We start from the raw sequence: 21149 nt of genomic DNA, 5'->3' as shown, positions 1-21149 counted from the left end.
ATATGTGTAGTATGGATGATAAAAAAACATTAGTACATAGAGAAGAGTCTCAGGGAAAGGCAAAGTTTTCATAATTTATGTGCTTGTTTGCATGCACGTTGGCCAACAGACAGTCAGCACCTGCTAGCAATCTATGGGAATCATTTTTGGGCTACAAATACATGCAACAGGGAATATGTTTTTTAAATGCGTGTGTATTGTGGGCAAAAAAATCGGACTTGAAAAGAATGAAAAGCATTGTGTGCAATTTTGCATTGCACAAAATCACATGTTTTTTTTAACCCTAGCCTCAATATTATTATTTTTAGTTTTATAGCTTTATTTTTTTAAGATTGCATCAGCCTGTCACAGTTATTTACTTTTCAGGAAACCAGACTGAATTCGATAAGCTGCTTGACAAACTATTTTGCTTAGATAAAAACTCAAGTTTTTTCTCTTTTTTTTTTAACTCTTGCTGGAAAACAGAAAGAAACAGAAATGAACTTCAGATAATTTCTTAGTAAGGCTATTACTATATGTGTATATGTTTATTTCATCATGTCACATGTAACTTCAGGTACGAGTTGAGAATGTACCTGATACACCACTTTTAAATGCTATAAATGCAAATAACACACCTAATGACCCCCAGAGCAAATATTTGTATAACTGGATTCAATATTTTTTTTCTTTTTTTACAACAATTAGTAACAGTAACTTGGAAGCAAGACACTAATCAAAGCCCAAATCACCCTGTATAACTGGACATAATATGATAAATAATCCAATACTAAGTTCTGTTTATACTTTTTGCACGTAATTTCCAAAGAATAACGAGCGTTTGCATGCAACATCATTAAAAATTACATACCGGTATCTGCATGGAATACATTTGATACTAAAATGCTCTCAGTATCCAGAAAAAAGCAACTTGCTGTCACTTTTTTTTAAAAAATACAGAAAATAAGGTACAATACCGTGCTGCACCCTCACATATCCCTGTTGATCCAGCGGAAGGTGAAAGCAAACCCTTCCAAGGCATGGCCCAATAGCCTCAAAAGGGAAAAAAAATCCTTCCTGATTCCAGATGGCAATCAGATAAAATCCCTGGATCAACACCGCACGAATTAACTGTATAGCCATTGATGTCTTTCAATGCAAGGAAAGCATTAAGCCCCCTTAAATGCAGATCAGTGTTGCTCAGATACAATCAGTGATCATGGCATAGCCGCGATTCACAAGCATTTTTTCCCTATCCGGCATAGTGATCCGAATCCGTGATTGGGAATAGATCATGGAATTCAATCACAAATTCAGCCATTATTCCAAGTATTCGGAATCACGGAGAAATATCCCTGATTATCACCTGAAAACTCGCCGACTTTAGTGGTTAATAGCAAAGCCCCCTTACATGGTAGAAACACCAAATTTGCCAAATATGTTAAGAAGAATAGTGGGAACAAAATGAAACCTTTTTTTAAAAAAAAAAAAAACTTATAGTTTTTGAGAAAAGCGATTTTAAAGTTTCAAATGAAAATAGTATACATTTAAATGCGGTAATAGCGGTAAATGACAGTTAATGTATTTACCGCATTTACATGTATACTTTTTTCCTTTGAAACTTCCTTTGGAACTTTAAAATCGATTTTCTCAAAAACTATAAGGTCTTTTTGAAAAAAATGTTTTTCCTATTGTTCCCACTATTCTTAACATATCTGGCAAATTTGGTGTTTCTAGCAAGTAAGGGGGCTTTGCTATTAACGGCTTAAGTCGGCGAGTTTTGGCGGTTTTTAATCACTAATACTTTTTTCATTTGAACTTTAAAATTGATTTTCTCAAAAACTATTAAGTCTCGTTGAAATATATATTTTTTAAGTTGTAGCCACTGATCACCTTTATAATCCATGCAATTTTGGTGATTGTAGCATGTATGGGGGCTTTGCTATTAACGTGAAAGTCAATTCACTGTTCTACATGTAATCACGGCTAAAATCCATGTTAAATCCAGAGCTATGATTCAAATCCGGATCACGATCACGGCATATCGGGATTTCTATTCTGCCGTGGCTGGATTTACTCGAATTCGTGATTGGAGGTATCGGAGCATTACTGATGCAGATATATAGAATTTGCCATAAGTACTTACTGGGCCTGTCATGGCATCCTCAACTTTTGCACCAGACCGTTGTGGGGAACAGTATTTGCAAAGTCCAAGTAAATCACATCTACAGCTTTCCCAATATCCACATTAGCACTCACCACCTTATTATCTTAGTAAACTCATGCTGATCCTGAGAAGAAGTTTACACACAACTGATGTTAAAGAGAATCTGTATTGTTAAAATCGCACAAAAGTTAACATACCAGTGCGTTAGGGGACATTTCCTATTTCCTATTACCCTCTGACACAATTTCGCCGCTCCCTGCCACATTAAAAGTGGTTAAAAACAGTTTTAAAAAGTTTGTTTGTAAACAAACAAAATGGCCACCAAAACAGGAAGTAGGTTGATGTACACATAGAAAATACATCCATACACAAGCGGGCTGTATACAGCATTCCTTTTTAATCTCAAGAGATCATTTGTGTGCTTCTTTCCCCCTGCAGCTATCTTCCACTGAAGTGTCAGGCTGTTTCTTCCTGCAGAGTGCAGACAGCTCTGCCTGTATGTAATTCCTCAGTATGTGAAAGCCCAGCCAGCTCAGAGGAGGATTTATCCAGCTTGTAAAAGATAATAGAGCAGAGAGAAGCTGCACTAATCTAAATAATACACAGGCAGTGTGCAGAGAGGGGCCAGGAGGGGGGAGATGCATCACAGAACCACAACACTGAAGAACTTGGCAGCCTTCCAGACACAGCCTGACAAGTCTGACAAGAGAGAGATAAGTTGATTTATTACAGAGATGGTGATAGTAGAACGTGCTGCAGTAAGCCAGAGCACATTAGAATAGATTTTGGAACTTGTAGGATGGAAGAAAACCGGATGAAATTTTTGTTACAGAGTCTCTTTAAAGAGACTCCGTAACAAAAATTGCATCCTGTTTTTTATCATCCTACAAGTTCAAAAAGCTATTCTAATGTGTTCTGGCTGACTGCAGCACTTTATACTATCACTGTCTCTGTAATAAATCAATGTATCTTTCCCCTCTCAGACTTGTCGGCCTGTGTCTGGAAGGCTGCCAAGTTCTTCAGTGTTGTGGTTCTGCTATGAACTCCCCCTTCCAGGCCCCTCTATGCACACTGCCTGTGTGTCATTTAGGCTTAGAGCAGCTTCTCTCTTCTCTCTTATCTTTTACAAGCTGGATAAATCGTCCTCTGAGCTGGCTGGGCTTTCACATACTGAAGAATTACAGACAAGGGCAAAGCTGTTTGCAGGAAGAAACAAGCAGCCTGAAACTTCAGTGCATGAGAACTGCAGGGGGAAAGAAACACACAAATGATCTCTTGAGATTCAAAAGGAAGGCTGTATACAGCCTGCTTGTGTATGGATGTATTTTCTATGTGTACATAAACCTACTTCCTGTTTTGGTGGCCATTTTGTTTGTTTATAAACAAACTTTTTAAAACTGTTTTTAACCACTTTTAATGCGGCGAGGAACGGCGAAATTGTGACAGAGGGTAATAGGAGATGTCCCCTAACGCACTGGTATGTTTACTTTTGTGTGATTTTAACAATACAGATTCTCTTTAAGCTTACAGGTCTATAATTACCTGAACCTTACTTTTTGCCCTTCTTAAATAAAGAGAAAATGTGGGCTGTGCACCAATCTATTGGACATTTGGAACTATTCCATTTGAAAGACAGTCACAAAATAAAAGATAAAGGGATTTATCTATAGCTGAACTTAATTCCTTTAGCACCCAAGGATGTATGCCATCTGGGCCAGGTGCCTCATCAGTTTTGATTTTATTTACTCTTGCCTTTACTCCTTTCTGTGATAAATATTTAATATTAAAATTGGACGATTGGGACCGTTCCACATCTGTAATTTGCAACAACAATGTTCCCTGTATGAAGACAGAAGCAAAGCAGGAATTCAATAGCTCCACCCTACTTTGGCCGTTCACCATTGAATTCCCTCCCTCATGCTTTAGGAGTCCAATACAGTTCACCTTCTTTTTTTTAATTTCTTTTTTTTTATTTTAGAGTTGATGTACTTGTAAAACTTGTTTGGATAAGATTTGATATCCCTAAATGGACATTTTGGGTGTCTTGCTGGCCATGTTGCCAACTCTCTTTTAATATTATAATTTATGTGATGAATAAAGATTGACATGTTTTAGATGTTTGAGACATGCTCTCATATTCATATTGATTTCCCTCTCAATTGTGTATTTGTCTTGTAAATTATCTTGGACCCAATAGGGGAAATAATTCATTACCACTATAGATTATCTGACCGTTGTCTTAAAAATGATATCCCTAGCAATTTGATTTTCAGCTTGAAGGTGGGAGCACACTTGACTGTTTTCGTACGCGTTTTCTGCACAGAAAAACTGAGAACTCATGTTAATCAATGGGCTAGTACACACTTAATATTTTGTTTGCGCGCAGAAAAAAAACTGACAATGTGCATCATGACTCAGCACATTTTGTCAGTTTTTTGTATCAATTACATCAGCTGCTGTGAAAAAACGTGCGAGTTTTACTGCATAGAGACACACTTGGTGTGCAGAAAAAGTATGCAGGAAAACGCGCGCAGAAAACTGAAAGACAAGTGTGTTCCCTGGATTTTGTAAACAAGCTGATTCTATATAGTCAGTTACTCCACTGGTAGGGTTTTAAAGTGCAGCTTATTACATGGGTGCCTCTCCACTACAAAGCACAGGTGGCTAAAGTAGCATCCCCCTTTTAGTCAAGTAAGATAGACAAGACTGGAATGCTCCTTTCTTCCTTCCTCTGGTTTCTATTGAACCATTAACTGTCCTCTTGGTGGAGAGGTTAAAGGATGACCGAGATGACATGTGACATGTAGGACTATGCTGTGTTCCTTTTTTTCTTTCTCTGCCTAAAAGAGGTAATCATCAGGTTTGGATGTGACAGTTTCTGGCTGGGTCGGGACGGGGTCAGACTATAGCCTAACCCTTACTGATAAGGAATCACAGCCATAAAACACTTTCCCAACAATAAACGGCTTCTGGGAGCAGGAAAGAGATAAAAATAGTCAATAGTTCATAAATTTGAGCTCTGGCATACTTCAATTAATGTGCCATTGAGCAGAGACAATGAAACAGTAAAAACGTAAAAACTAGATTTAAATTTAAAATAAAACTCTGTTTGTTTATCTCATCGGTTTATTTTCACCTTGGGTGCCCTTTAAAGTGAGACTACATCCAGCTAAAAAAAAATAAAAACTGATACGTTACTTAACTATAGAGAGAGAAGACTCTGGATCCCATAGAGCAGGCTTTCTCAAGCCAGGGTTTCTTGAGGACTTCTCAGGGGTTCCCTGGCATTTTCCCCTCCTGTACCAGAAGCTGGCTGAGTAAGTTTCAAAAGTACTGTACCTCTTTGGCTTCTCTGTGTCCTCTTCAAATATTGTATGCTCTCCCTGAATGGTCAAGGGAGGGAGGAAGGGAGGGGTGTAAAAAGAAGATTAGGGAGACAGTATAATGAGGGTTACTATAATAGGGGTAGTATATCAAAGAGTATTGTTAAATGGGAGCATTGTAATTGAGGGAGTTATAATCAGAAACACTATCACTACTATGATAGAAAGCACTATAAGGAAGAAACATGGAATGGCGGCTAAACAACAAGGCTGTCACAATTAACAACCATGCATCCTACAAAATAAATCCCCACTCTCCCTACTAATGCCAGGGTTCCCTGAGATCCAAAAGTTGTGTGAAGGGTTCCTCCAGGTTCAAAAGGTTCAGAGCCATAGAGCCTTCACTGTGTGGTCCTCTCTCTGTGCCCTCAGTCCTCCACTGTCGCCACCCCCCCCCCCCCCCCCCCACCTTCCCCTGTTGAAGTTATTTAACTAACTGGTCGAATACACCTTTGGGAGTCCTTGGAAGGCATTGGAAGCACTCATGTCCCCAAGTGCTTCCGAAGACCAGTGCGGGTGCGTACTCATGCATGTGCAGTACAGAGCAGTCCATTTTTTGAAGCACTTGGGGGAAGGTGTGGGGTACAGTGGTGGACCAAGGGCACCTAGAGAGGACTGGAAATGTTCTATAAGTTCCAAAGCCTTTCCTCTCCATAGATGAGTATCTAACTTTTTCAGCTCACTTCCTACTTGCTTTAAGGGTCACGGATTGAGAAGTTTTGTTGTGTGCCAATAATGTATTTCTCTGGGACATCCCTGGAAAAGGGATAAATGATAATAGTGAGGTTTGAATTGTATTCTTTGCTTCAACTGGGAAATAGATAATAGGACAGCAGAGGTGCCAACAGGATAAAAAAACACTAAAAGAACTTAAAAACCCCTCTTGGTAATAGAGGAGGTAGTGGTGGACTTACCCCCTCCAAGCAGAACATACGACTGTGGATTTTCAGTCAAATCAATTTTATTGGATACTCCAAATAAAGTGCAACGCATTTCGTGGGGTACAGACCCGCTTCATCAGGCAATAACAGATAGTGTTTTTTTATCCTGTTGGCGCCTTTGTTGTCCTTTTTTTCTACATCAAGTCCACCCTTGGTGGAGGGTTGTACCCTTCCTTCTTCTACTACAGAGAGCGACTTTTTAATCCTGAGTGGGGTCAGGACAATCTCCCCACCTGCTTTGACAGTGGTTGCCTAATTGGTAACCCTGGTTTGTGAGTATTAAATGAATATTGTTACTCTTCCAATTATACATTACCAGCAGTACATACTCACTATATTGGGCTCTTGGGGTTCTCTCTTTTTCTCTTTTTTTCAACTGGGAAATGTCTACTATATGGCTTATTGATAATGCTGCTTAGATGATGGACTACAGAGCTCCTCTTCACTGGCTTAAATGTTTTAAATATTCGAGCATTATAATAGACAGAGATATAAAATGTATATAGCCAGGAATCTCATGGTAATTATCAAAAAAGCTCTGCATGAACAAGGTTCCCATTGTTCCTTGGGGCAAGGTCAATAAGTTCAAAACTATTTTTCTTTTTTGAGCCTTACCTATATTTTTCAACAAGTCTCTATCGGGATACCTGCTAAGCTGTTTAAACAAACTGGAAAAGTTATTGTAGCGTTTATATGGGTGGGCAAGGTTCCCAGAATATCCATGGCAAGTCGCCCAGACTGCACAAAACTACAAGGGAAGGGGGTTGCAGAGGGCAAACCTTTCATGCTATTGTTCTTGTTTTGCTGTATTGAAGAACCAATAAACACGTTTTGTTAAAAAATAATACCAACACTAATGAGAGTAAAATATTAGTATGCATTCATATAACTGGCATCTTCCATAGAGTAGTCAAGTAACTAATTGTTCCTTACAGGGGCTCACAATCTAATATCTGTCATATGGGGGAAGCAGGGTGCCCAGAGGATACCCACACAAATACAGTATACAAACTACATGCAGTATCCTGGCTGCAATTCAAACTTTCCAAGAAAAGAGTGAAGGTCAATGCACACTAGAAATTGCAAAACAAGTGATTGCTCCAGTGATTTTACTGCAATTAGCGCAATAAAAATTACTGGACACTTCCGCGATTCCAGAGCGATCGCTATGATCTCTATGAGACTGGCCACATTACCCACGGTGCGATGCAGCAGAAGTGCTTCTGATAACGCAGAGGCGATGCAGACTCTGCAGTGCGTTGCTGATCGGTACGAGTGCGTGGTACCGCACGGCAAGCATTTGCATTGAAGTCTATGACACTGCAACAATCTATTTAGATTGTTGTGGCAGTGCAGCGCACATGTGCAGATCAGATGAAAATCAGTGATGTACTTCCTGTCCAGCAGGAAGCATGTCACTGTTTGTGGGACGGAGCTATGCATATTAGCCTGTCAGCGCACTCTACTGCAAGGTAATGTGCAAGGGGAAATGGCGCGGTGAGATTGTCCCGTGGCGGCCTCCCCTGCTGCAGGATAATCGCATTGCACATATGTGAAATTAACTTATTATGCTACTCTTGGTTAGTCTTGACCCTAAGAAAACAATGTTGTTAAAAAGAAAATACTTTGGACCATATCAATTTCAGAGATCACCAGCATTTATCAATGGTTATTTTCTGAAGTTTATGATGCTCTTGTTCATTTATTACAAACCCTACTGACCACTATACTTTCCTAGTGGTTCTGTTTGACAATGAGCTATCTGGGTATTCTGTAGTACTGGTCCAAGCCCTATCCCATACATCCATGTAAATCCACGCCATGCACTGATGAGGACCAAAAAGGCTGTATGCATGTTGGATTGCTGTGGCTCTGTAAAAATGTTAAGCTATGGGCTTACTATACAGAAGCAGATCTGGCTTTTGGGGCAAAAAGAGATGATTTGCATATTTGGGATTGATGTCACATGGGATACCACGGTTGCTCACTTAATGCTAAATTATCACAAATACCTTCTGTTTTAAGAAGGCAAAATTACCTGCTGACTAACAAAACAATCGGTCTTGCTGCTTATTGCACACGTTTGTCTGCACATTATACGGTACTTCCTGTCTGGCTGACATAGACCTATCTTGGGTTCTGTGCTATATTTTAAATATCCTGCAAATGCTAGTTATAGCAAAGTAACTTTCTTAAATGTGTCCTCAACAGCAGAGATACCTAGTAAGCTAAAGCACAGAGCACTAATATTACTGCTCCACCTATAACTTAATACATTGGATAGGACCAAATAACAGGAGATACAAGTGACCAGTAATCACAGGCTTACATCACAGTGCTAAAATGCTATCATTTGTGTTAAATAAAGACCTTCCAGCTAAAACGTCTACTCCTGATCACATGACTAGAAGCATCCGAGTACAGTGAGTGACTGTCAGACTCAGTGGGTGTGGAAGCTGCTGTTAGTTTGTACCAACCCTGTGTTCAGACAAGGTAGAAGAAGCAGACTAAAGATTACAGCCTATAACAATGACAGTGACAATGTCTGTGATGCAGGAATGTACAGTGTCTGGACAAAAGACCAGGTACCTTTTAGTGGTTTACTAATATTAAGTCTGGGTCTACAATGTCACGGATGCATAACAGCATGCTGACAGGATATCCACACAGGATACACTGTATTCAGTCGCATGTCCAGGCACATCATTCACATCACCTTCTATTGGTCATTTTTGGTCTGCTCGCCTCACCAACCGTCTGGTTCACCTGCCGCCGTCACATTTGATTCCACCAACTGTGTTGGCACTGCCACTCGGTCCACTGCAAGGGAGAAGAGCTGGTATACAAATCAAAGCCCTGGCAGAGGCATCAGGCTCTTATTCGATTGCAAAAGTCCAATGGGAATTCTCCGTGAGCACCAGGGAGAATTCTAGTTGGTCCACAATTCAGCAAAAAATGAGGATCATTCCTGGGGAGGGAGGATCCCCTTTGGTCTGTTGGAATCCAATGGGAGCCTGATGCTTCTGCTGGAGCTTTGATCTGTATACTGGCGATGGCAGCAGTGGAACCGAATGCGACAGTGACAGGTGAATTCAATTAGCCAAACATAGGCAGTGACCAGCTTAGGCCCCTTTTACACTTAATCAGTAGGTGTGCGTTAGTGTGCATTAGTACGCGTTAGCATGCATTGGTACGCATTAGTACACGTTTTTTCCATAGCAGTGCATTGTGACAAAGATTTCAGTTAAAATGCGTTAAGTGTGAAAGGTGCCATAGGAAAACATGGGCATTACTTTGAAAATCAGTTTTCTTTCCGTTTTAACAGAGAGCAACTGATTAAAGCCAATGGGTACCACTTTAAAAATAAAAAAGTCAGATACTCACCTAAGGAGAAGGAAAGCTCGGTCCTAATGAGCCTTCCCTCTCCTCTCCCGGTGCCCTCGGTGCTGTGCTGGCTCCCCCGTTCGTGTCCGCCGCCGCAGGGACTTCGGAGGTCTTCGGGAGCATTCGGGCTTCCGAAGACGGGCTGCTCCATAATACGCATGCGCGAATGCGTCATAGAGGGCGCTCGCGCATGCGTAGTATGGAGCGGCCCATCTTCGGGGGCCCGAGTGCTCCCGAAGGCTTCCGAAACATCCCTTCGGCGTCGGAAGTGGCAGTATTTGACCGAACTGGTCGAATACTGCTACGGGGCATCCTGCGCGGGACCGGGCACCGGAAGAGGAGAAGGAAGGCTCATTAGGACCGAGCGTTCCCTCTCCTTAGGTGAGTATCTGACTTATTATTTTTAAAGGGGTACACATTCACTTTAAGTGTAAAAGGGCCCTAAGGAAGAATGGACACTGTCCGTTCCAATAGGCTTCCCATGATTCTGTTAGCATCCCATTCATCTGCAATCTGTATCCAAAACTATCGTGAACTGCACATCCTGAAGTTCCAATCATCAGAATGGAACAAACAAATCTGTTATGAATGGACCTACATGAACGGATCCTATTGCCTTGCATAGGATTTGTTCACATATCCGCCTATTCGTTCCATTCCGATCCAGTAAGAAGAACCCAGTGTGAACCTAGTGTTGACTGTCTCAGGGACAGTACATGCTAGTTATCTGAAAAGCAGATGTTAGGCTTTTTTGGCTTTGGTGTCTAGTCCCCATTCCTACCTTCTGTAGCTGTGTTTCTGCTTTCTTTAAAGGGAACTTGAAGCGAGTAAAATTATTGAAAATAAACACATGACATAGCTGCAAATGAATATTAAATACTAACCTCATTGTCAGTTCCTCTAAGAACCATTTTCTTCTTACAGTGATCCCTTCCAGTTCTGACAATATTTTGTCAGAACTGAAATGTACCAGTTGCTTTCAGTTATATATCAGCAGCTGTCAGTTACAACGGAATGTGCAAGGTAATGTCCATGTTTCCCTATGGCTCACGTGGGTGATATTACAGTTTAACAGTGTGCTGACCAGGAAGCTGTTATGGGTATTGGCCATTTTCAAAATGGAGGACAGAGAATTCCATTGATCACAGTGGACACTTGGGGCGCAGGAGAGGAGAAAGAGATTGAGTAATAGACTACACAGGAAGTAAGTATGACCTGTGTATGTTTATTTTGACTTTTTATTTTCAGTTCAGGTTCTCTTTAAAGGATACCACAACTGAAATGTGACATAATGAGATAGACATGTGAATGTACAGTGCCTAGCACACAGATAACTATGCTGTGTTCCCTTTTTTCTTTCTCTGCCTGAAAGAGTTAAATATCAGGTATGGAAGTGGCTGACTCAGTCCTGACTCAGACAGGAAGTGACTACAGTGTGACCCTCACTGATAAGAAATTCCAACTATAAAACACTTTCCTAGCAGAAAATGGCTTCTGAGAGCAAGAAAGAGGTAAAAAAGGGGAATTTCTTATCAGTGAGGGTCACACTGTAGTCACTTCCTGTCTGAGTCAGGACTGAGTCAGCCACTTACATACCTGATATTTAACTCTTTCAGGCAGAGAAAGAAAAAAAGGAACACAGCATAGTTATCTGTGTGCTAGGCACTGTAGATACACATGTCTATTTCATTATGTCACATTTCAGTTGTGGTATCCTTTAAATGGTATTCTGTGTGGTGCCGTTATTAGTGCCCAAACCAACCACTGACTGAATACCATAAGCTTGCCCTCAGGCACCCAAACTTTCTGGTAACTCCCACCAAAACTGCCTCTGTCATCTGGGTAAAGTGCATAGCATGGAGAGTGAAATAATAAACACTATAAAACCAAGCAGCACCTGATTTATATATGATTACCGGAAAGGCTCAACCACTTTAAAGGCACATTGACCTCGATTCACTAACCGGCGCTAAGCCGGTTAGGAGGCCTTAACAGTTAGTGGGCGCAAACCACAGCGTTAGGTGGTTTGCGCCCACAGGACCACCCACATTGCACGCAGCACGGCGGGACAGTAATAGTGCGCGGTGCAACGATAACGTTGCACCCGCTGCCTTCTAACCATCGCCGTTTCGAGGGCACCTAATGCGCCGTTTTCGTCACACCGGGTGCGACGTTTACAAGGCAGCGGGTGCGACGTTATTGTCACACTGCGCACTATTACTGTCCCGCCGCGATGCATGCCATGAGGGTGGTCTTGTGCGCGACTATCAATGCTCGCAAAGCTACTTATGGGGCCCTAAGCGACTGTTAACTCCGGCGCTATCACTTAGCGCCGGTTAGTGAATCAAGCCCATACTGTGCAATTGCCACTAAAGTAGAAACACTGCAGGAGCTGAAAACCAACTGTTCATTCTGTTCAATTTGTGCAAAAGAGACATTGATTCTAGGCATTTCAACACCTGTTGACAGGGGACACCAAGTTCAGGCTGTCGTATGTCCCCTCCTCCTCTCTCCTGAGAGTAACCCAATATTGGGAGCAGGTATGTGAAGTAACTTGGGAGCTTGCTTACCTGGAGGCCACCATGTCTCCGGGGGAAGCTGCCAGGCTCGGTTCTAGACATTTTGTTGTGTGAGGCAAACTTGTGAGGATGTGCCCGCCTCCCCCCAATTTGGAATGATCGCACAGCACCCGACAATTTACTCTGCTTCATTTAATGTTCTCACATGACATGCTGCAGCTCAACACAATAGCACACTGGCTGGCTGTGAGTCTTTGGCAAAAACTGCTGACCCTCAGCCACTCCATTCCTCCTCAGGAAGTTACACACAGTACAAAAATGCTACCCCTGAAATCTCTGCGCCTGATGCAAATGGTTCACCTTGCTTCATGAGAGAACCAGTCCTGGAAGCTGCACAGGGATGATATGGGTTTTTCTTTCCTATGAACAGCATGCTGGCAGATTTACCGGTGTCCTTCTAAATTCCCTTCAGAGAGCAGAAGGAACATTAGATGATGGGCTCCTGTGATGGACAGTGAGTGATTTGATTGTTTCAATGTTTCCTGTAAATGTATAAGTGCTATATAAAAAAAACCTTATAATTGTATCTGCTGTGACACACATCAAGGGGAAGCATGTAAACCAATAGATCATACATGATGACTCCATAATATGCAGCTTCCTCTTAAAGCATAGGAACAGACTAAGCCTATAGTAAGCAAGGTTGGGAAGTGCTAGTTGTAAGCAAGAGGTTCCCAGATGATCACTCATCACATAGGAAGCAGAGTTGTGGCTTGGTGAGCTACAAGTTTGCCTAGATAAATTAAAATAAATACATAATAAAATGATCTGCACACCTTTCATGCTCAAGTCACTGTCTGAATAGCATGTTCTTTTTATTTGTTGCAAAATAAATAATAACTAATTTGTAAAAAAATAAATAAATCATGAATATTAATAATTTGGCTCAGTTAACTATAGACTATATGAATTAAGAGTATTTTCTTAACTGATATGAATATTTATTGGTCTCTCCATTAATTCAAGCAGACTTGGACAGGCTTTTGGCACGTGTGCACATTATGAACCACATTAGCAATCTCTTCTGCGCATTCATAAAAGAAACGGCTGCCCAGTGGCAGATGTGCATTGGTTGGGTATGTGGCTTGGAAATTGCACATACTGTCCGTGCCCTTTTTATCGTGCATATTTCCTTGCAATCTTGCTGGCAAAAGGGGTTGTATATTGTTTTTAGTACTGTTAATATGTTTTTTTACAATTGTACATCAAAGAGAAGTAGCCAGATACCTGCATGCATTTTATATGTGAATGAAAAACTGGAATCAGCACCTACAGAAAGTATTTGTTAGCTCTAAAAGATACTGTAGCTCTTCATTCAATCATGTTAAAAGTGAGAGTTAAAAAGGGGGCTGCTGTACAGCGACAGCCCTGCTGTTTCAGGCGATGACAGCCATTCATCAGGCTGAGCAGTCCTCAACTAAACTCAATTCCCCACCTGTTTAAATATCCCTTGGATGGCAGTACATGTCCAGGGTGGAGTCTGGTAATGCCCCCAAAGTAGTGGACCTGATGGGGAACTGAAAAGTCAAGCACATCCATCAATCCGGGCAGCAAGCACAAAAATAAGGAAGTAAAACCTAACAGGGGTGGGTACCAGCGAATGAAACAGGAGGAAGTGCGCCGTAGCGAGGCTGGCAACGCAACTAATAGGTTGCTTGCAAGCCCTTTGAAACGCAGGGCGCCCGGCGGCATTATGGGTAATTAACCCCGCCGCAGCAAATACAACTCATTTGAATCACAAGTAACCACCGTGGTAACTCGTGATTTACTCGTGATGAGCAAGCCTGATGATGATGACCATTGTACAACCTTCACAAGGCAGACCTAGAATTTTGAGCTTCAAAAAAGGCATTTTTAATACTCATGTATTGGTTTACAATGATTGTTATGGTTTTTTTTTCATTGCACAAGGTTCTTCTTTCATTGAGCTGAGTGCCTGTCATTCCTAATAGCTGTAAACAAAGTAACACAGAAAGGTACTACGCGGGGGAAAAGTCAATATTTTTCATATGTCTGCCATGAAATGATTAAATTAATGCAATAAATAGCCCAATGCAAGTGAGCAGAATGCATCTAAGTGTAGCGCTACACCTATCGATGCTAAAGATCACATTTCTTGCTGGGTATCCGTTCTTGCCGAAGCAGCACTTTCAAATAACACAGCGCTTCTTAATAACACACCATGCATTATTTTCGTCCTCCAGGAGGAGATTCATTATTCTAGCCTTTTGTTTAGCCATCCCCATAGTCATATTTCTAGATCTAAGCATGGTGTAACCTTTTTAAATGAACGGTAATGCACTTTCAATTGCCATTCCCTAAAACTGGGCTAATTATTTTCTTTGCAGCACTGCTCATAAATTTGATTCCCAGCATTAATTATGCAGAGATGGTTTCCAGATCCCGACGCAATTTAGACATTCCTTCCATGTTATTCTAGGCATGCGATTAATTACTTTCGGGATTGATTATCCAAGGTGGACTAGTAGGACAGCAGATAATCGTGCTTCCCACTTCCCCATGTGTGTTGCAAAAGGGAGGTTAGTAGCGCTCTATTACTTCTGGTGCTCTCAAATGCTAATAAGCTACAGCCTCCATAACCATTAATCAAAATGTACCACTGGTGGTGAGTTGGTTTAATATTTCTGAAATGGGATTTAATATTGAAGATTACCTTTTTTCCTTGGAAGTTGTGAAATAAGTAGTTGAATTTGCGCCTTGTCTCAGCAGTGTTGTACTGATGTTAGCCATCAGTAAAAGCAAGAAGTTTTGAATCAGGATGATACCATTTATTAGCTAACTTAGTGGTAAATAAACACTAAGCTTTCGGCTAATAAGCCTTCTTCAGACTTACTTCCTGTATATTAACAAGATGTAAAAACACACAGCTTATATACACTGGACAGTCAGAGGATAAACATTCTTTTGCAAACATAAATAAATGTTATTGGATGCCTTAAAGTGAACCTAAAGTCAGGAAGAAAAAATGAGTTTAACTCACCTAGGGCTTCCCTCAGCCCCTGAAGCTGATCGGTGCCCAAGCTGACTCCATCAGATCCCTGGACCGGCCGGCGGCGACTTCCGGTTTCGCCGTCACCGGCCGACAGGCTGGGAACGCGAGTGATTCTTTGCGTTCCCAGACAGAATAGTGCCCCCTATGCTGCTATTGCGGCCTCCCTATGCCGCAATAGTAGACCAGACATGTTGGGAAGAAAATTATATAATGGGTTTAATAAGTGGCTACATTCTGACTGATTTAACTTTTTTCAATCTTCTTTTGCAAAAAAATGATCAATTTTATAGACTGCTGGAAGACATTTTCCCATCATGCACGATTAACTATTTTTAATTTTTTATACAAAATTAATTGAAATACATTGATTGAAACAAACAAAAAATAATAATTACACAATAAATCATTTTATTGAATAAATGTAGAAATGGAAAGAACCTTAAGGGTCTTTCTAGATTAATCTGTTATGGTGGCCCTGCATTAGTCAGTGCATCATGATAATTTTCACAAGATTTGATCACTTTGATCGAATTTGCCAGTGATTATGCACTGATGCCTGCAAGCCAATTGATAAATGTCTGTTTAATCCGAAGTTATTGGTTTAAACCGTGTTCATTCATGGCAGTCATTTTGATTGCACAGCACATGGAGGTCGGGATCAATGGACACTTAGGTTTGTGTTGCATTGATCAGTACAAAGCTAGTAGCTTGAGACAGAGGAAGTGCAAAGTGGTAAATCAATCATTACTCTATCATCAGTTACTGACTAGGGAAAAACGGATTGTTTGCAAGACCGAGCTGATATTCACCTGTGCATGGCCGCCTTTAGGAGACTGAGAATGTATCCCTTCATCCTATGAGAGTCAAGTTATAGTATATGGAATCTTCTCTCTGTCACCCACACCAGCTTATGGATGCCCCTGTACAAGATGCTGGTCCTGCAAGTCATAAAAGTAGATGAAGAATATCTAGTTAAACAGATGAGTTGTTAATGCCCATGAAGCTGGAAAAGGTTATAACACCATCTCCAAAAAGTTCACACAGATTCCATACAAATGTAAGACTATTTAGAATTAGAATCAAAGGGTAACCAAAATAAGCGCTCTCCAAGGTTCACTAATCACAACCTACAGTGAGGTATGGCTTGCTCCTTGTGGATAATGTCACATCAAACACCCCTATAAAATTAATTCCACAAAAACATGCGCTTCCAAACCCCACTCATTAATAAAGTCCTGTACTTAGCACAGTCCAGTATATGCCTTCTGTATGCTGATCACCAGATCCTGAAAACACATAGATGTCAGAATCCAATCGCTGTTAAGATGGCTTCCATCAATAAGTGCCTGGTGTGGCAGCTACCCAGACCCACAGACAGCACCACAAGTTGTAAGTCAAACCCCCTGGCAATACAGCAATGCAGCTCCTTCCTGCGATGTTCACTCCTATTCAATCCTCATATAATCAAACATAAAAAACATCTCATTGCGAAGGCTATCTGGTTAGCGATTATCTCCTCCACCGACACCAGGGGAGACTATATGGCCTCAGTGAGGTACAGTAGGGTACACCACACCAAACCGTGCCTGTCACCAACAGGGAGCGAGCTCACCTTCTTATATGGCTGTCACACATCCACAGACAGCATATATAGCTTTTGTTACAGGGTCTTTGTCCACTGTTTCCCACATGAACCCACATACACCTTTTGAACCAATCTGAAAACTGAAGCAGCCTCCAATGTGTAAAATCGTCAGATTTATTGGCTATTTAAAAGAGTTATACTCACAAACAGAGCTAAAATAACAGCATAAAACGAGGACGTCTCTTCGCACACAACAACGATCACTTCCTGTCCAGGCCATGGCAGGAAGTGATTGACATTCTTGTTTTATGCTGTCATTTTAGCACCGTTTGTGAGTGCAACCAACCCCAACCCCCCCACCTGTAATTGTATTCTCCCAATGATGGGTACACTATTCTTTTCCTGGTAGGAGGTGTGTGTGTGTGTGTGTGTGTGGGGGGGGGGGGGGGGGGCGCCGGGTTGAGTTGCTTTTGCATTTTTGCTTGCCCAATACAGGCTGCCACAAAAAACAGCCCTTAGGGATTCAGCGCCCGGGGTCACATGTACTACCCTGCCACCCACCCAAGCTACACCCCTGAGAGCCTGCGCACCTTTACTGCTGTACAGTAGTCTGGAATGAAAGAGATCATATATCTAGGTCTCACTAGAGATAAGGAGTAGCACATGCATTGGGTTAGGTTGGTGGTTATTATGAAGAATGAACCTTTGTTCAACTGTTGACAACCCAAGCTTTTTTTTTTTTTTTTTTTTTTTTTTTTTTTTTAGAGGTCTAGCTGCTTAACCAACATTTCTCTGGGGTTAAATCTAAAGTACAGGAGGATGATAAAATAATGCCAGAGATTCTGCAGATGGGGCATCTGACATTTTGAATGGCAAGATGTGGCACAACTTGTATACAAATAAAAAATATATTTAAAATAATGAAAATCTAAAAGGGTAAATGTAGTACATATCTCCCAAGAGCACACACAAATGTTTTAATTATAAATATATTAAATGAACCATACAATACATATTTTGTGGGGTGGCCCTCTTCATCAGGTAAGAACTGCCACAAGGTAGCTTTATTCTAGTTGTAATATATAAAGTGTCAAACTCCACTCATTTGCCAACACAATAAACCTTATGAGCCCTAGGGAGTCAACCAGTATGGTCCAGTTTTCTGATGGACCAGATATGAACCACATTCAACAAAAGAACGATGACTCCACCTGGATGAGTTGCAAAGTTTGCTTTTACCTATCTCATATCACAGCAACAGCATGCGTAATGTTTCAGTCATCCAGAGTTTCATTAAGTGCTACTTGATGAAGTTGTACATTACCAAGACGTTGTACATGCTGTTGTCATGATAAGATATACTGTATGTAAGTAAGAGCAAATGTTGCACTTATCCAGGTTGAGGCCTGTTTGTTTTATTGAATGTTATTAGTTCTAATTGCTTTTCTAGGAGTTTCTGAACAGTTTGTCTAATGGTGACACAATCAACAGTAAAATTACATATTTTTATGTAGGATTAGAACTTCTGTGAGGTTTGTGTCTTTGCGAGGTTTATGCCACATTTACCCCAATTCGATTAAAATGATTGGTTGTACCCAAAAATTTAGTTTTTTTAATGTTTTCAAATGAGAAATCCGATGGAATTTCCTGTTTTTCTCATTTTTTTTTGAGATTGGACATATTGGAAACTTCAGACCAACTTTACTAAGAATTGTCATAATATGTGTAACGATTGGTGTCAGCAACACAGATTTTTCTGATTATTGGTGATCTGCAGTATCACCAATAATACAGATACTATACCTGATTATGTGGTGATCTGCAGAATCAACAATAATGCTAGTATAGCTAGACACGAGACAACCAATGTGGGATTGTGTTTTGGTGCAACAGTAATGAGAAGAGGAGATCTCCCGAGGATCGGGAGATTCAGACAATACTGCAGCCAGTAGACACCTGAGGAGCAGGGACCACTGACTGTGCTGCAAGGATGATCACCTGAGGAGCAGGTGGTTAAGGGTACACTACAGCCAAGGATCTCCTGAGGAGCAGGAGATTCAGACTGTACTGCAGCCAGTGGATACCTGAGGAGCAGGGACCACTGACTGTGCTGCAAGGATGATCACCTGAGGAGTAGGTGATTAAGACTCTACTGCAGCTAGCGGACACTTGAGGAGCAAGTGTTACAGACAGTGCTGCAAGCGCTGATTACCTAAGGAGTAGGTGTCAGCTCATAGAGATTCCTCACTAATGGCTAGGCCCACTAGTGAGGACAGGAAGGTCAGACAAGCAGGGTAGGCAACGTACGGACAGATAAAGTACAAAGACGGAAGGCTGATTCGATGTTTAGATTCTGGCAGAGTCGGCAACAGTAATCAGATAGGCAGAGGTATCGAATCAGCAAACAGGAGAGTAGTCAAGGAAGCAGAAGGTCATAACAGATAAACAATAGCAATGTAGCAATATCCTAGTCTAGGTGTGAAGTCCTTGGTTTCAACACCTGGGATCTAGACTAAGGTATAGTACACAGATAACACAATGCAACTAGTACTTTAAAGAGAAACTCCAACCTAGAATTGAACTTTATCCCAATCAGTAGCTGATACCCCCTTTTACATGAGAAAAATAATGCTTTTCATAAACAGACCATCAGGGGGCGCTGTATGACTGATTTTGTGCTGAAACCCCTCCCACAAGAAGCTCTGAGTACCGCGGTACTCTGGGCAAACTGCCACAATGTAACAATGTTCACAGACAGGAATTAGCTGTTTACAGCTGTCTCTAACAGCCAAAACAGCTAGGAGCAGCTACATAACCTGCCCACAGTAAAAATGTCACAATGTAATAAATGTCAGAATGTAAATCGGGGAGAGGAAAGATTTTACAAGCAAACACTGACTAAATCATTTATACATAATTATGGTAAAAAATGAAGCACTTTTTTTACTACATTATTTTCACTGTAGTTCCTCTTTAAGCTATCAACGGAAACTGGCTAAGTGTGGATCCCCAGCTCCAGCCGGCTCTAGCACACTGTAGGATCTGACTAGGGTCTGAGCGCCAACACGTTAGCATTCGCAACAGCAGACAACCAGCAACTGACAGGCAGGTCCTATATATACTCAGAGCGCTCCACAGCGCCGCCCCAGTCACTCAGCCAATCCGGAGCACTACTGGAGTCAGCTGACCAGCTGATCAGCTGACTCCTCTTTTGCTTGCATAAAGGTCCTGTCGCTCTCAATCTATGTGCACTAGACCAGGCAAAACAGCAGCATGTAACTGCGCGGCAGAGGCCGCCGGCTGATACGCGGAGATAGCCACCATGCCGCTTGGCCATGCAGCGATATCTCCGCTATACTTTACAATATGTAACTGTATTGCACTTGGTTTATTTATGTTATTAATAAACAGAAATCATAGAGGGTTTGTAGGAAAATAAAGTGTGGTAAATGCAGTTGTAAGTACCAATGTGATGTTAATTGGTAATTGTAATGCTAAACAGCAAAATATGATTGCTTGAGATATTGATTGATGGACATGGACAGAATATGGTGATAAATGTCACATTGGAAAATGTAGTTCTATAAAAAAAAAAATGCAAACTGATCAAAATCTGATTATTTTGTGATGGGGCGTGAAGGAAGGAAGGGTTTTCTCTCCAGCCAACTTTTCAACATTTACAATCTTTTTTGTTCTTAAAATTGCGGCGATTTTGAAACCACGTTAAATCTAACAATTTCTTCAAAGCCGCCAATTAACCAAAGAATAGGATCAGATTGATCGAATGGAATCTTAAATGTAACGTGTGTGGCCACATTTACTCTCCCTTCCTGGCTGAATTTGTCTTTTCGACAAAAGACGCTAAAGCTAATCAAAACAAAAACAAACCAAAGCAGGTGAGTACCAAAGCTGGGTGCCGCTAGAGCACTAGTGCTGTCCTGCGTGCCCTGCGCTAGAGTGACTCGGGGTTCTGATGATCACCAGACCTGGATTTTCTTCTCCCTCCGAGTAGCAATGACTCGGAGGGGGAATAGTATTTAACACCGCTAGGAACTTGAGCAGCAGCAGGGTGAGCCATTAGCCGGCTCACCCTACGCCAGGGCCTGTGGCAAACTTCA

Source organism: Hyperolius riggenbachi, chromosome 8 (genome assembly GCF_040937935.1).
Source record: "Hyperolius riggenbachi isolate aHypRig1 chromosome 8, aHypRig1.pri, whole genome shotgun sequence".
Lineage (NCBI taxonomy): Eukaryota > Metazoa > Chordata > Amphibia > Anura > Hyperoliidae > Hyperolius > Hyperolius riggenbachi.
This window is presented reverse-complemented; position numbering follows the sequence as displayed.